Source organism: Hyla sarda, unplaced genomic scaffold, assembly GCF_029499605.1.
Source record: "Hyla sarda isolate aHylSar1 unplaced genomic scaffold, aHylSar1.hap1 scaffold_460, whole genome shotgun sequence".
NCBI lineage: Eukaryota > Metazoa > Chordata > Amphibia > Anura > Hylidae > Hyla > Hyla sarda.
In genome coordinates this window covers 98,224-114,533 of record NW_026610473.1, presented here as the reverse complement: position 1 = coordinate 114,533, position 16,310 = coordinate 98,224, and the positions used below count along the sequence as shown (strand labels likewise).

Genomic DNA, 16,310 nt, shown 5'->3' with positions numbered 1-16,310 from the left:
GTTGTCAAATAACCCGGATTTAACCCACACAGGTAAGTCCAATGGGGTGCAGGCATGTCCTCTATGCTTACAGCTTCCCGTGGGTGTTGGTTTGATACCGTTTGGGGACAGCCAAGGAGGCATCTGCAGGCAACAAAGGTAGGTGTGTGCTTGTGTGTGTGTTTCCTATGCAGATCCTAAGCCCAGTGTCACATGCAAGTAGGAGGAGTAAGAAGGGTTCCTGGCAAATCCGGGTTATGGATTGCATTTAAAAAGGCCCCGTGGGAGTGCAATGGGCCCCTGTCTTGCTGCTTAGCAATAATGGTATGGGTTTAGGTTCTGCTGTGTGTACTGGTGGTTGACTGCCCCCCAGCCCAGAGTGTGCATGGAAAATTGTCTGGCAGCCTCCCTGACAGCAAGCAGTGATAGTGCCCATGAAGGGGACCTTGTTGGGCCCGCCCCTTTCACGGTTATCGCTTCTCGGCCTTTTGGCTAAGATCAAGTGTAGTATCTGTTCTTATCAGTTTAATATCTGATACGTCCCCTATCTGGGGACCATATATTAAATGGATTTTTGAGAACGGGGGCTGATTTCGAAGCTTGCTTCCGTCGCCCTATGCATTGACCCGATATGGCAGTATCTTCGGGTACAGTGCACCACCCCCTTACAGGGTTAAAAAGAAAGATTCCTACTTTCATTGCTACCTGCTTGCTGGCTAGCCAGCTAGCCAGCCCTGTGGGCCTTGCTGCTGCTGCTTCTGCAGCCAAAAAACAAAAGGTGGTGCTGCTGCTGCTTCTGCTGCTTCTGCTTCTGCTTGTGTCTGGCCGCTGTTGGAGCGTCCAGGCACAGGACTTCTGCTGCTGCTGACTAAATGGCCTCCTTAATTGGATCATTTGAGTAGCCAGCACACCTGTGCAGGTAGGGCATGACATGATAGGCAGCTGCCTTGATAGCGGGTGGGTGCTGAATGTTCCTAATTGACAAAATAAGATTAATGCTTATGAAGAAATATAAAATCTCATCCCTTCCCCAATATCGCGCCACACCCCTACCCCTTAATTCCCTGGTTGAACTTGATGGACATATGTCTTTTTTCGACCGTACTAACTATGTAACTATGTAACATAACATGGGGGGGGGGTCTCCTGGCTGTTCACACAGGTGTGTCATTGCTGTACATTGACCATGCATTGCTTCTGTGGTATTGCAAAGGCAAAGACAAATGCTTCCAGCCATCCATTGCACTAATGGATTGGTCATCAGCTGGCTGTCTATGTCCCGCATCAATATAGACCAAAGTACAGAGGGTTAGGCTATGCTATTGTGCACCTACCTGATGCATCAGAAGGTGCGAGGCCCTTGCTAAATTCTGTGCACAGACTTTGAGATCTATGCTTTAGACTGTATCTAAACCTGCTCCAACATGGACTGACATTCTGGCCTACTTTCAGCCGATGCGACTTGTCTGTCGCTGAACAGTCGCTTTTTATGTATTCAGCACCTATGTATAATGTTGTAAAAATGCTCTAGAAGCTAAAGTCGCAGAAATGTCGCACATATTTGGCCTGCAACTTTCTGTGCGACAAATTCAGACAGGAAAAATCAGTATAAATCCTTAGAAAATTATCCCCCAGTGTCTCCATCTGCTGGCGGTATTGAATAAGCATTGCTGCACTGATGGGGTATGCATTAGACGAAAAAAAAGAAGAAAAAGAAGAATAATACGCCCAGAAAAGAGGCGAAAAGGAGAAAAACGTAAAAAAACGTGAAAAAAAAGTAAGAGGAAGAGAAGGGAAAAAAAGGTGGAAATGGGTTTAAAAGTGATTTCGGCGGAGAAATATATATATATATATATATATATATATATATATATATATATATATACGCGCACACACACACATATATATAAACGTATTCTCCGTTGAGATATTGCAGCCGCTGCTGTGTCCAGGCCCAGGAGCCTTAGCACTGTGCTATGATGTCACTCAATACCACTGACATCACTAGGTGTAAACAACATCTCTCCTTTGCTGTGTATGTGACTATGGAGCTGTTTGGTGATGTCGTCTATTACGGCCTTCATAGAAGCAACAGGAGATTGTTGCATCCATCTAGAACCCTCAGAACTACAGTGCTATGATGTCACTCACTTCCACAGGCCTTGCAGAGTGTAAACAACAACAACCCAGCTTTGTTGTGTATGTAACCATAGGGATTTGTGATGTCACCTAGAACCTTCACAGCAGCGACAGCTTTATGAGGAGCATCAGCACTGCTCTGCCTGAGCAGAACCATCACCGCCATAGGTTGTCAAATAACCCGGATTTAACCCACACAGGTAAGTCCAATGGGGTGCAGGCATGTCCTCTATGCTTACAGCTTCCCGTGGGTGTTGGTTTGATACCGTTTGGGGACAGCCAAGGAGGCATCTGCAGGCAACAAAGGTAGGTGTGTGCTTGTGTGTGTGTTTCCTATGCAGATCCTAAGCCCAGTGTCACATGCAAGTAGGAGGAGTAAGAAGGGTTCCTGGCAAATCCGGGTTATGGATTGCATTTAAAAAGGCCCCATGGGAGTGCAATGGGCCCCTGTCTTGCTGCTTAGCAATAATGGTATGGGTTTAGGTTCTGCTGTGTGTACTGGTGGTTGACTGCCCCCCAGCCCAGAGTGTGCATGGAAAATTGTCTGGCAGCCTCCCTGACAGCAAGCAGTGATAGTGCCCATGAAGGGGACCTTGTTGGGCCCGCCCCTTTCACGGTTATCGCTTCTCGGCCTTTTGGCTAAGATCAAGTGTAGTAATACAGGAGATCTGGTCAGAAGGTACTCGGGTACCCCTCTCCTCGGCCTTGTGGGATCGCCCAGGTTTATTGCCTGGGCTTCACCCACTTGTTGCTATTGGGGAGAGGGCCTAGTCCCAGGGTAACGAGTAGCGATCGCCTCTCAAGACCTTCGGGTGGAGAGAGGTTAGAACCATGGATGATGATCCGGATCCAGGTTCTGTGCCGGCATACGCAAGGATCAAAAACACCGTGAGAGTCATTCTCACGGATGATACCAAAAGGGCGGACGATTTGAAATTCGTAGTAGAGGACGTGCTCGGAGGAGTTTTCGGAATACAGAAGGGCGAGATATTGGCAATCCAGGACTACCCGAAGCGTAAAATTTTTGATGTGACGTTCACACAAAATGGCATCCACAGAGATTTTGTTACCAGAGCTGCTGCGAGTAAAGACAAAAAGCTTCAGGGTGTCCGGATTATTGAGCATGTTCTAGATGATATTAAGCTGGTGGTAGTAAAGATGTATTCCCCTTTCGCCAACCTACACGATGTTGAGTTGTTTTTACAAGTCTATTTTAGTAAGGTTGAGTGCAGAGGAAAAATCATGAACAGCTGTGGCATCTGGACATCTAAGTGGAGATTTCAGGTTACATGCAAAAAAGATGACAGATTGCCAGGGGGAATACAACTACCACCAGCTCGTTTTAAAATAAATAATATGTGTGGCGACCTCTTTTATGCGGGGATGCCAAGCTACTGCAGGAAGTGTCACAGATATGGACACACAAAAGAAAACTGTGGAAGTACATGCAAAAAATGTGGTAGCACACAGCACGAGACAGAGAAATGCACAAGAGGAGGGAGGTGCAATTTCTGTCAACAATTCGGTCACCTTTTCTCCTCTTGTCCCCACAGACATAGGACGGAGCAGCAGTGGCAACCCTGGAGGCAGCAAGGACAGCAACCGGGACACCAGCCGAGACAAGCAGAGCCAGTGATTACCCCCCCACAAGAGGTAAGCGGTGAGATGGAGAAGGAGAAAGACCCCCCTCAGGCAAAAGGAGGGGACCCTAAAGAGCAGAGGATGGCCAAAAAACGTGCAAGTGGTGGAAAAACTGGCCCCCAGGAGCATGCTGGGTTAAGAGAGGAGCGGACGGCGGCCGAATCCGCTCCTCAGCAACCTCTGGCTCAGGGTCCCCCTGAGAGCGATGATCCGGGTGGAGAGGTGAAGGTTAAAAGGCGGAGGGGCTCCAGAAGACTCTATTCGGAGGCGGTCCAGGGGGAGCCGATGGAAGTACCTGCGGATGCAGGGAACCCAAGTGACGTTCCTCCACAGGTCCCCATAGGGGATACCCCCCCTCCTCCCTGCCAGGAGGAGGTTTCAGGGGTGACCGTCTCTGAGGTACCAGAGACGGAACTAAGTGAACACCCGACCCCTATGGAGGGGCAAGAGGTGGAAGAACCCAATGAGTCTGGAGCCCTGATTGCCAGGATGCCCGAGAACAACTATGCCTCAATCATGATGGAGGAGGGGGGTCGGCTGAGTGATGGTGCCTCCTCTCCTGCTTCCTCTATGCGTACAATTGAGTCAGATTTTGGGGGGTATGAGGCTTCGGAGGGGGAATCAGAGGTGTAAGACGTTTTCTTGTACATTCCCATGGCTGAGTTGTCCGGTCTGTCCTTGAACGTGAGAAGTGTGAGCGCCAGAGTAAGAAGGGTTGCCCTATTTAATTACTTGTCGGTTTTTGCTGCTTCCGTCCTTTTCCTGCAGGAATGTGGCATCCCGCACAGATTAAATTATAAAGAATATGAAGATGATTGGGTGCACGGTCCATCAGTCTGGTCTGGATCAAATGAGTCCAGATCAGCAGGGGTCGCCATACTTTTTAAAGGGAACGTTTTAATTGAGAGTTTTAACGAAATTTTACCAGGCAGAATTTTATTGGTCAACGCTTTTATTAATGGTATTAAATGGCAGTTTTTAAATTTTTATGGTTCTCCTGATAAGAATGAAAGAATAAAAATGTTGGAGATTTTACCCCTTTTTATTAACAATTCTAGTCCTCTTGTTTTATCAGGTGATTTTAATTGTATTTTAAGGGGAGAACGCCGTTTTTCGAACGCAGTGAGTAGGAACTATGATAAGACGTCTTTTATGTTAAAAAACTTGATTTTAGATTTTAATCTCACTGATGTTTTTAAAAAATGTAATTTTAACGTACCAGAGGAAGACGGTGTTACCTGGAGCAATGCAAGCTGTAGCTCCAGGATAGATTTTATTTTTTGTTCTTATCAAGTACTGCCTTTTAACTGTGATCTTTTTACCAATGTTTTTTCTGACCATAAATTATTGTATTTTAAAGTTAAAAGTGATTTTAAAAGGAGAACTGGTAGGAATGCCTGGAAGTTAAACGTGTCCCTTTTAGAAGATCCGCAGGTTTTATCAGATTTTATCACCTTTTACAAGGAATGCAGACGAGTAAAAGACCCCAACACTCCCACCAGTATCTGGTGGGAAAAAATGAAACTAAAAATAAAAGAATTTTTTATCCGTGTTGGGGTTAGGAAAGCTAAAGAAAAACGTGAATTTTATAATATCCTAAATACTCATCTGCAAACCCTGTACAAATTCAGAGCACATGGGATGGAGGTGGAGAAGGAGGTACATGATCTTAAAAACGAAATAACTAAGTGCCTGGAGCAGAAAGGAAAAGAAATTATCTTTAGGTCTCGAATACAGCATCTTGAGGAAAACGAGACCTGCTCCAGGTATTTTTTTAAGAAAATACATGAAAATAGAAGGTTAATAGAAAACATTGAAGGAGTGAATGATGTACAGGGTATTTTAAAAAAGGTGCAAGAGTTTTATGCGGATCTTTTTAATGTAAAACACATTGATGAATGTTTTATGAATGACTCGTTAAAGGAGATCACCAATTTTTTAGATCCTGTCTCACAGTCTTTTTTATTGCAGAATATTTCAGAGCAGGAGATTTTAGAGACCGTCAAGAGTTTTAAAACAGGTAAAGTGCCTGGGCCGGATGGTATACCCATTGAATTTTATGTTACTTTTTATGGTATTTTAAAAGAAGATTTGTTCTCCCTTTTTACGGAAGTCTTTAAGTCTAAAATCCTCCCAGGCTCATGGAAGAAGGGTGATGTCTCCCTGCTATTCAAAAAGGGAGACCGGTCGGAACTCAAAAACTGGAGACCAATCACCCTTCTGAACTGCGACTATAAAATAATGGCGAAACTGTGTGCTAACCGCTTAAAGAACGTAATCCATAAAATAATTCATACAAACCAAGTCTGTGGGGTGCCTGGGAGGAGTTTATGGGAGAACCTAAACCTTTTAAAGGATGTAATTAGCGACACCAAATTAAGAAAAGGAAAGCTGGCGGTTTTATCCATAGATTTTGAAAAAGCTTTCGACAGGGTGTCACATTTTTATCTTTTTAAGGTTTTAGAGAAAATGGGTATACCTGATGGCTTTTTATTGTCTCTTAGAGCTTTTTATGATAACTGTACTAGTAAAATTTTAGTAAATGGTTTTAAGACACAGGGCGTGATTTTAAATTCCGGAGTGAAGCAGGGGTGTCCCTTGTCCCCACTACTCTTCATTTGCGCAATAGAGCCTCTTTTATGTACAATACGAAAGGATAAGCAGATCCATGGAGTCCCCCTGCCAGGAGGAGGGGGACTAGAGGCGAAGGTAGTGGGGTACATGGACGATGTTGCGGTGTTTTGCAGGGACACCCCATCGCTTCAGAAGACGCTAAAACAGATTCAATATTTTAATTGTGCCTCCGGTTTTAAAGTCAATTTTAACAAAAGTAACATTTTAAACATAGGCGGAATGCCTTTGTATGATGTGCCCGTCCCTGTGTCTGAGTCGGTGCAGATTTTAGGTGTCTCCTTTGACGAGTCTAATAATGGTTTTAATAGCTGGGACTTGGTGGCTCAAAAAATAAATAAGAAAATATGTATGTGGAACATGCGAGAACTTACAATGGAAGGGAAGGTTTTAATTACAAAAATGGTGCTTTTACCTATTTTATTGTATTTAAGTCTGGTTTTCCCACCCCCCGAAATGGTTCTAAAGAAAATAACAAAAGCTTGTTTTACTTTCTTTTGGAGTTCTAAGAGCGAAAAATTAAAGAGACAAATTGTGATAAAACCGAACTCCAGGGGCGGTAAGGATTTTCCAGATTTTAAAGCTTTCCTTTTAATAAAGTTTTTTAGCATGTGTTTTACTACTGTTTTTAAAGATAGCTACTGGTCTTATTTTGTTCGTTTTAATACTGGTTATTTTATGCGGAGGAACGGCTGGTTTTCTACAGTTTTAAGTTGCCCTTATTCTTTGAATTTACCCCCTCAATACATGATTTTAGGAAAAATTTTAAACTTATATAATTTTAAAGGTAAAAGTGTTCAGGATCTGTGCAATAGCAAAAAACTACTAAAGGAAATAAAAGAAACCAGTACCGTGACTCCCATCAAAAATTTTAACGAACAGAAGTGTATACAGATTTGGAAGATGTTGAGTATTAATTATCTTTTTAATTCACAGAAGGACCTGGCCTGGAGCTGCGCACACGAGTGTCTTCCATGCCGGGCATTCCAGCACCGAAGAGGATTATCCAACTCTGCAACCTGCCCGAGGGAGGGATGCCGACAAGAGGAGACCGTGCACCATCTAATATGGACTTGTTTTTACTCGCAGAAAATATGGACAAAGATACTCCCTCTGGTAAAAAGGATAACTGGACTAAAAGACTTAAATATTGCAGTGGTTTTTTATGGTTGCCTGGAATGCCCAACACGGACTCAAGAGACTATTGCATGGAAGATCATAAACTGTGTGAAGGCAGCTCTGTGGAAGGCCAGGAATATTTTATTGTTCAAGCATGAGGTTTTATCTGTGAAGGACATTTTATCTATCTGTTTTTATGAAATGTACCAGTACTATCTTTTAGACAAGAAGAGATTTCCGCTTTTATCTAGAAAATGGTTTTTAAAAGAATGGAATTCTATCTTGTAAAGCCACCAAGTGCCCATTTTATGTTTTAATATGTTGTAAATATGTTATTTATATGTAACTGTATTTATTGACATATTTGCACAACTTTGTTAACATTATTTAATTTTTAATAAAGTTGCCCCCGTAAGGGTAGTCAAGTTAAAAAAAAAAATCTGTTCTTATCAGTTTAATATCTGATACGTCCCCTATCTGGGGACCATATATTAAATGGATTTTTGAGAACGGGGGCTGATTTCGAAGCTTGCTTCCGTCGCCCTATGCATTGACCCGATATGGCAGTATCTTCGGGTACAGTGCACCACCCCCTTACAGGGTTAAAAAGAAAGATTCCTACTTTCATTGCTACCTGCTTGCTGGCTAGCCAGCTAGCCAGCCCTGTGGGCCTTGCTGCTGCTGCTTCTGCAGCCAAAAAACAAAAGGTGGTGCTGCTGCTGCTTCTGCTGCTTCTGCTTCTGCTTGTGTCTGGCCGCTGTTGGAGCGTCCAGGCACAGGACTTCTGCTGCTGCTGACTAAATGGCCTCCTTAATTGGATCATTTGAGTAGCCAGCACACCTGTGCAGGTAGGGCATGACATGATAGGCAGCTGCCTTGATAGCGGGTGGGTGCTGAATGTTCCTAATTGACAAAATAAGATTAATGCTTATGAAGAAATATAAAATCTCATCCCTTCCCCAATATCGCGCCACACCCCTACCCCTTAATTCCCTGGTTGAACTTGATGGACATATGTCTTTTTTCGACCGTACTAACTATGTAACTATGTAACATAACATGGGGGGGGGGGTCTCCTGGCTGTTCACACAGGTGTGTCATTGCTGTACATTGACCATGCATTGCTTCTGTGGTATTGCAAAGGCAAAGACAAATGCTTCCAGCCATCCATTGCACTAATGGATTGGTCATCAGCTGGCTGTCTATGTCCCGCATCAATATAGACCAAAGTACAGAGGGTTAGGCTATGCTATTGTGCACCTACCTGATGCATCAGAAGGTGCGAGGCCCTTGCTAAATTCTGTGCACAGACTTTGAGATCTATGCTTTAGACTGTATCTAAACCTGCTCCAACATGGACTGACATTCTGGCCTACTTTCAGCCGATGCGACTTGTCTGTCGCTGAACAGTCGCTTTTTATGTATTCAGCACCTATGTATAATGTTGTAAAAATGCTCTAGAAGCTAAAGTCGCAGAAATGTCGCACATATTTGGCCTGCAACTTTCTGTGCGACAAATTCAGACAGGAAAAATCAGTATAAATCCTTAGAAAATTATCCCCCAGTGTCTCCATCTGCTGGCGGTATTGAATAAGCATTGCTGCACTGATGGGGTATGCATTAGACGAAAAAAAAGAAGAAAAAGAAGAATAATACGCCCAGAAAAGAGGCGAAAAGGAGAAAAACGTAAAAAAACGTGAAAAAAAAGTAAGAGGAAGAGAAGGGAAAAAAAGGTGGAAATGGGTTTAAAAGTGATTTCGGCGGAGAAATATATATATATATATATATATATATATATATATATATATATACGCGCACACACACACATAGATATAAACGTATTCTCCGTTGAGATATTGCAGCCGCTGCTGTGTCCAGGCCCAGGAGCCTTAGCACTGTGCTATGATGTCACTCAATACCACTGACATCACTAGGTGTAAACAACATCTCTCCTTTGCTGTGTATGTGACTATGGAGCTGTTTGGTGATGTCGTCTATTACGGCCTTCATAGAAGCAACAGGAGATTGTTGCATCCATCTAGAACCCTCAGAACTACAGTGCTATGATGTCACTCACTTCCACAGGCCTTGCAGAGTGTAAACAACAACAACCCAGCTTTGTTGTGTATGTAACCATAGGGATTTGTGATGTCACCTAGAACCTTCACAGCAGCGACAGCTTTATGAGGAGCATCAGCACTGCTCTGCCTGAGCAGAACCATCACCGCCATAGGTTGTCAAATAACCCGGATTTAACCCACACAGGTAAGTCCAATGGGGTGCAGGCATGTCCTCTATGCTTACAGCTTCCCGTGGGTGTTGGTTTGATACCGTTTGGGGACAGCCAAGGAGGCATCTGCAGGCAACAAAGGTAGGTGTGTGCTTGTGTGTGTGTTTCCTATGCAGATCCTAAGCCCAGTGTCACATGCAAGTAGGAGGAGTAAGAAGGGTTCCTGGCAAATCCGGGTTATGGATTGCATTTAAAAAGGCCCCGTGGGAGTGCAATGGGCCCCTGTCTTGCTGCTTAGCAATAATGGTATGGGTTTAGGTTCTGCTGTGTGTACTGGTGGTTGACTGCCCCCCAGCCCAGAGTGTGCATGGAAAATTGTCTGGCAGCCTCCCTGACAGCAAGCAGTGATAGTGCCCATGAAGGGGACCTTGTTGGGCCCGCCCCTTTCACGGTTATCGCTTCTCGGCCTTTTGGCTAAGATCAAGTGTAGTATCTGTTCTTATCAGTTTAATATCTGATACGTCCCCTATCTGGGGACCATATATTAAATGGATTTTTGAGAACGGGGGCTGATTTCGAAGCTTGCTTCCGTCGCCCTATGCATTGACCCGATATGGCAGTATCTTCGGGTACAGTGCACCACCCCCTTACAGGGTTAAAAAGAAAGATTCCTACTTTCATTGCTACCTGCTTGCTGGCTAGCCAGCTAGCCAGCCCTGTGGGCCTTGCTGCTGCTGCTTCTGCAGCCAAAAAACAAAAGGTGGTGCTGCTGCTGCTTCTGCTGCTTCTGCTTCTGCTTGTGTCTGGCCGCTGTTGGAGCGTCCAGGCACAGGACTTCTGCTGCTGCTGACTAAATGGCCTCCTTAATTGGATCATTTGAGTAGCCAGCACACCTGTGCAGGTAGGGCATGACATGATAGGCAGCTGCCTTGATAGCGGGTGGGTGCTGAATGTTCCTAATTGACAAAATAAGATTAATGCTTATGAAGAAATATAAAATCTCATCCCTTCCCCAATATCGCGCCACACCCCTACCCCTTAATTCCCTGGTTGAACTTGATGGACATATGTCTTTTTTCGACCGTACTAACTATGTAACTATGTAACATAACATGGGGGGGGGGTCTCCTGGCTGTTCACACAGGTGTGTCATTGCTGTACATTGACCATGCATTGCTTCTGTGGTATTGCAAAGGCAAAGACAAATGCTTCCAGCCATCCATTGCACTAATGGATTGGTCATCAGCTGGCTGTCTATGTCCCGCATCAATATAGACCAAAGTACAGAGGGTTAGGCTATGCTATTGTGCACCTACCTGATGCATCAGAAGGTGCGAGGCCCTTGCTAAATTCTGTGCACAGACTTTGAGATCTATGCTTTAGACTGTATCTAAACCTGCTCCAACATGGACTGACATTCTGGCCTACTTTCAGCCGATGCGACTTGTCTGTCGCTGAACAGTCGCTTTTTATGTATTCAGCACCTATGTATAATGTTGTAAAAATGCTCTAGAAGCTAAAGTCGCAGAAATGTCGCACATATTTGGCCTGCAACTTTCTGTGCGACAAATTCAGACAGGAAAAATCAGTATAAATCCTTAGAAAATTATCCCCCAGTGTCTCCATCTGCTGGCGGTATTGAATAAGCATTGCTGCACTGATGGGGTATGCATTAGACGAAAAAAAAGAAGAAAAAGAAGAATAATACGCCCAGAAAAGAGGCGAAAAGGAGAAAAACGTAAAAAAACGTGAAAAAAAAGTAAGAGGAAGAGAAGGGAAAAAAAGGTGGAAATGGGTTTAAAAGTGATTTCGGCGGAGAAATATATATATATATATATATATATATATATATATATATATATACGCGCACACACACACATATATATAAACGTATTCTCCGTTGAGATATTGCAGCCGCTGCTGTGTCCAGGCCCAGGAGCCTTAGCACTGTGCTATGATGTCACTCAATACCACTGACATCACTAGGTGTAAACAACATCTCTCCTTTGCTGTGTATGTGACTATGGAGCTGTTTGGTGATGTCGTCTATTACGGCCTTCATAGAAGCAACAGGAGATTGTTGCATCCATCTAGAACCCTCAGAACTACAGTGCTATGATGTCACTCACTTCCACAGGCCTTGCAGAGTGTAAACAACAACAACCCAGCTTTGTTGTGTATGTAACCATAGGGATTTGTGATGTCACCTAGAACCTTCACAGCAGCGACAGCTTTATGAGGAGCATCAGCACTGCTCTGCCTGAGCAGAACCATCACCGCCATAGGTTGTCAAATAACCCGGATTTAACCCACACAGGTAAGTCCAATGGGGTGCAGGCATGTCCTCTATGCTTACAGCTTCCCGTGGGTGTTGGTTTGATACCGTTTGGGGACAGCCAAGGAGGCATCTGCAGGCAACAAAGGTAGGTGTGTGCTTGTGTGTGTGTTTCCTATGCAGATCCTAAGCCCAGTGTCACATGCAAGTAGGAGGAGTAAGAAGGGTTCCTGGCAAATCCGGGTTATGGATTGCATTTAAAAAGGCCCCGTGGGAGTGCAATGGGCCCCTGTCTTGCTGCTTAGCAATAATGGTATGGGTTTAGGTTCTGCTGTGTGTACTGGTGGTTGACTGCCCCCCAGCCCAGAGTGTGCATGGAAAATTGTCTGGCAGCCTCCCTGACAGCAAGCAGTGATAGTGCCCATGAAGGGGACCTTGTTGGGCCCGCCCCTTTCACGGTTATCGCTTCTCGGCCTTTTGGCTAAGATCAAGTGTAGTATCTGTTCTTATCAGTTTAATATCTGATACGTCCCCTATCTGGGGACCATATATTAAATGGATTTTTGAGAACGGGGGCTGATTTCGAAGCTTGCTTCCGTCGCCCTATGCATTGACCCGATATGGCAGTATCTTCGGGTACAGTGCACCACCCCCTTACAGGGTTAAAAAGAAAGATTCCTACTTTCATTGCTACCTGCTTGCTGGCTAGCCAGCTAGCCAGCCCTGTGGGCCTTGCTGCTGCTGCTTCTGCAGCCAAAAAACAAAAGGTGGTGCTGCTGCTGCTTCTGCTGCTTCTGCTTCTGCTTGTGTCTGGCCGCTGTTGGAGCGTCCAGGCACAGGACTTCTGCTGCTGCTGACTAAATGGCCTCCTTAATTGGATCATTTGAGTAGCCAGCACACCTGTGCAGGTAGGGCATGACATGATAGGTAGCTGCCTTGATAGCGGGTGGGTGCTGAATGTTCCTAATTGACAAAATAAGATTAATGCTTATGAAGAAATATAAAATCTCATCCCTTCCCCAATATCGCGCCACACCCCTACCCCTTAATTCCCTGGTTGAACTTGATGGACATATGTCTTTTTTCGACCGTACTAACTATGTAACTATGTAACATAACATGGGGGGGGGGGTCTCCTGGCTGTTCACACAGGTGTGTCATTGCTGTACATTGACCATGCATTGCTTCTGTGGTATTGCAAAGGCAAAGACAAATGCTTCCAGCCATCCATTGCACTAATGGATTGGTCATCAGCTGGCTGTCTATGTCCCGCATCAATATAGACCAAAGTACAGAGGGTTAGGCTATGCTATTGTGCACCTACCTGATGCATCAGAAGGTGCGAGGCCCTTGCTAAATTCTGTGCACAGACTTTGAGATCTATGCTTTAGACTGTATCTAAACCTGCTCCAACATGGACTGACATTCTGGCCTACTTTCAGCCGATGCGACTTGTCTGTCGCTGAACAGTCGCTTTTTATGTATTCAGCACCTATGTATAATGTTGTAAAAATGCTCTAGAAGCTAAAGTCGCAGAAATGTCGCACATATTTGGCCTGCAACTTTCTGTGCGACAAATTCAGACAGGAAAAATCAGTATAAATCCTTAGAAAATTATCCCCCAGTGTCTCCATCTGCTGGCGGTATTGAATAAGCATTGCTGCACTGATGGGGTATGCATTAGACGAAAAAAAAGAAGAAAAAGAAGAATAATACGCCCAGAAAAGAGGCGAAAAGGAGAAAAACGTAAAAAAACGTGAAAAAAAAGTAAGAGGAAGAGAAGGGAAAAAAAGGTGGAAATGGGTTTAAAAGTGATTTCGGCGGAGAAATATATATATATATATATATATATATATATATATATATATATATACGCGCACACACACACATATATATAAACGTATTCTCCGTTGAGATATTGCAGCCGCTGCTGTGTCCAGGCCCAGGAGCCTTAGCACTGTGCTATGATGTCACTCAATACCACTGACATCACTAGGTGTAAACAACATCTCTCCTTTGCTGTGTATGTGACTATGGAGCTGTTTGGTGATGTCGTCTATTACGGCCTTCATAGAAGCAACAGGAGATTGTTGCATCCATCTAGAACCCTCAGAACTACAGTGCTATGATGTCACTCACTTCCACAGGCCTTGCAGAGTGTAAACAACAACAACCCAGCTTTGTTGTGTATGTAACCATAGGGATTTGTGATGTCACCTAGAACCTTCACAGCAGCGACAGCTTTATGAGGAGCATCAGCACTGCTCTGCCTGAGCAGAACCATCACCGCCATAGGTTGTCAAATAACCCGGATTTAACCCACACAGGTAAGTCCAATGGGGTGCAGGCATGTCCTCTATGCTTACAGCTTCCCGTGGGTGTTGGTTTGATACCGTTTGGGGACAGCCAAGGAGGCATCTGCAGGCAACAAAGGTAGGTGTGTGCTTGTGTGTGTGTTTCCTATGCAGATCCTAAGCCCAGTGTCACATGCAAGTAGGAGGAGTAAGAAGGGTTCCTGGCAAATCCGGGTTATGGATTGCATTTAAAAAGGCCCCGTGGGAGTGCAATGGGCCCCTGTCTTGCTGCTTAGCAATAATGGTATGGGTTTAGGTTCTGCTGTGTGTACTGGTGGTTGACTGCCCCCCAGCCCAGAGTGTGCATGGAAAATTGTCTGGCAGCCTCCCTGACAGCAAGCAGTGATAGTGCCCATGAAGGGGACCTTGTTGGGCCCGCCCCTTTCACGGTTATCGCTTCTCGGCCTTTTGGCTAAGATCAAGTGTAGTATCTGTTCTTATCAGTTTAATATCTGATACGTCCCCTATCTGGGGACCATATATTAAATGGATTTTTGAGAACGGGGGCTGATTTCGAAGCTTGCTTCCGTCGCCCTATGCATTGACCCGATATGGCAGTATCTTCGGGTACAGTGCACCACCCCCTTACAGGGTTAAAAAGAAAGATTCCTACTTTCATTGCTACCTGCTTGCTGGCTAGCCAGCTAGCCAGCCCTGTGGGCCTTGCTGCTGCTGCTTCTGCAGCCAAAAAACAAAAGGTGGTGCTGCTGCTGCTTCTGCTGCTTCTGCTTCTGCTTGTGTCTGGCCGCTGTTGGAGCGTCCAGGCACAGGACTTCTGCTGCTGCTGACTAAATGGCCTCCTTAATTGGATCATTTGAGTAGCCAGCACACCTGTGCAGGTAGGGCATGACATGATAGGCAGCTGCCTTGATAGCGGGTGGGTGCTGAATGTTCCTAATTGACAAAATAAGATTAATGCTTATGAAGAAATATAAAATCTCATCCCTTCCCCAATATCGCGCCACACCCCTACCCCTTAATTCCCTGGTTGAACTTGATGGACATATGTCTTTTTTCGACCGTACTAACTATGTAACTATGTAACATAACATGGGGGGGGGGTCTCCTGGCTGTTCACACAGGTGTGTCATTGCTGTACATTGACCATGCATTGCTTCTGTGGTATTGCAAAGGCAAAGACAAATGCTTCCAGCCATCCATTGCACTAATGGATTGGTCATCAGCTGGCTGTCTATGTCCCGCATCAATATAGACCAAAGTACAGAGGGTTAGGCTATGCTATTGTGCACCTACCTGATGCATCAGAAGGTGCGAGGCCCTTGCTAAATTCTGTGCACAGACTTTGAGATCTATGCTTTAGACTGTATCTAAACCTGCTCCAACATGGACTGACATTCTGGCCTACTTTCAGCCGATGCGACTTGTCTGTCGCTGAACAGTCGCTTTTTATGTATTCAGCACCTATGTATAATGTTGTAAAAATGCTCTAGAAGCTAAAGTCGCAGAAATGTCGCACATATTTGGCCTGCAACTTTCTGTGCGACAAATTCAGACAGGAAAAATCAGTATAAATCCTTAGAAAATTATCCCCCAGTGTCTCCATCTGCTGGCGGTATTGAATAAGCATTGCTGCACTGATGGGGTATGCATTAGACGAAAAAAAAGAAGAAAAAGAAGAATAATACGCCCAGAAAAGAGGCGAAAAGGAGAAAAACGTAAAAAAACGTGAAAAAAAAGTAAGAGGAAGAGAAGGGAAAAAAAGGTGGAAATGGGTTTAAAAGTGATTTCGGCGGAGAAATATATATATATATATATATATATATATATATACGCGCACACACACACATATATATAAACGTATTCTCCGTTGAGATATTGCAGCCGCTGCTGTGTCCAGGCCCAGGAGCCTTAGCACTGTGCTATGATGTCACTCAATACCACTGACATCACTAGGTGTAAACAACATCTCTCCTTTGCTGTG

The 16,310-nt window shown here is 44.6% G+C and overlaps 4 non-coding genes and 2 pseudogenes across 4 annotated transcripts; all 6 read left to right on the top strand.

Annotated features, from left to right (window-relative positions):
- The first annotated feature begins 451 nt into the window (after nucleotides 1-451).
- LOC130335914 (U2 spliceosomal RNA) lies at nucleotides 452-642 on the top strand. Its single transcript, XR_008877440.1, has one exon. It is a non-coding gene; the product is annotated as a U2 spliceosomal RNA (small nuclear RNA).
- Nucleotides 643-2,737: 2,095 nt separating this feature from the next.
- On the top strand, nucleotides 2,738-2,870 carry LOC130335879 (U2 spliceosomal RNA; annotated as a pseudogene).
- Nucleotides 2,871-7,896: 5,026 nt separating this feature from the next.
- LOC130335866 (U2 spliceosomal RNA) lies at nucleotides 7,897-8,101 on the top strand (annotated as a pseudogene).
- Nucleotides 8,102-10,193: 2,092 nt separating this feature from the next.
- LOC130335913 (U2 spliceosomal RNA) lies at nucleotides 10,194-10,384 on the top strand. The gene has a single exon (XR_008877439.1). It is a non-coding gene; the product is annotated as a U2 spliceosomal RNA (small nuclear RNA).
- Nucleotides 10,385-12,475: 2,091 nt separating this feature from the next.
- On the top strand, nucleotides 12,476-12,666 carry LOC130335912 (U2 spliceosomal RNA). Its single transcript, XR_008877438.1, has one exon. It is a non-coding gene; the product is annotated as a U2 spliceosomal RNA (small nuclear RNA).
- Nucleotides 12,667-14,760: 2,094 nt separating this feature from the next.
- On the top strand, nucleotides 14,761-14,951 carry LOC130335910 (U2 spliceosomal RNA). The gene has a single exon (XR_008877436.1). It is a non-coding gene; the product is annotated as a U2 spliceosomal RNA (small nuclear RNA).
- The last annotated feature ends 1,359 nt before the right edge of the window (nucleotides 14,952-16,310 follow it).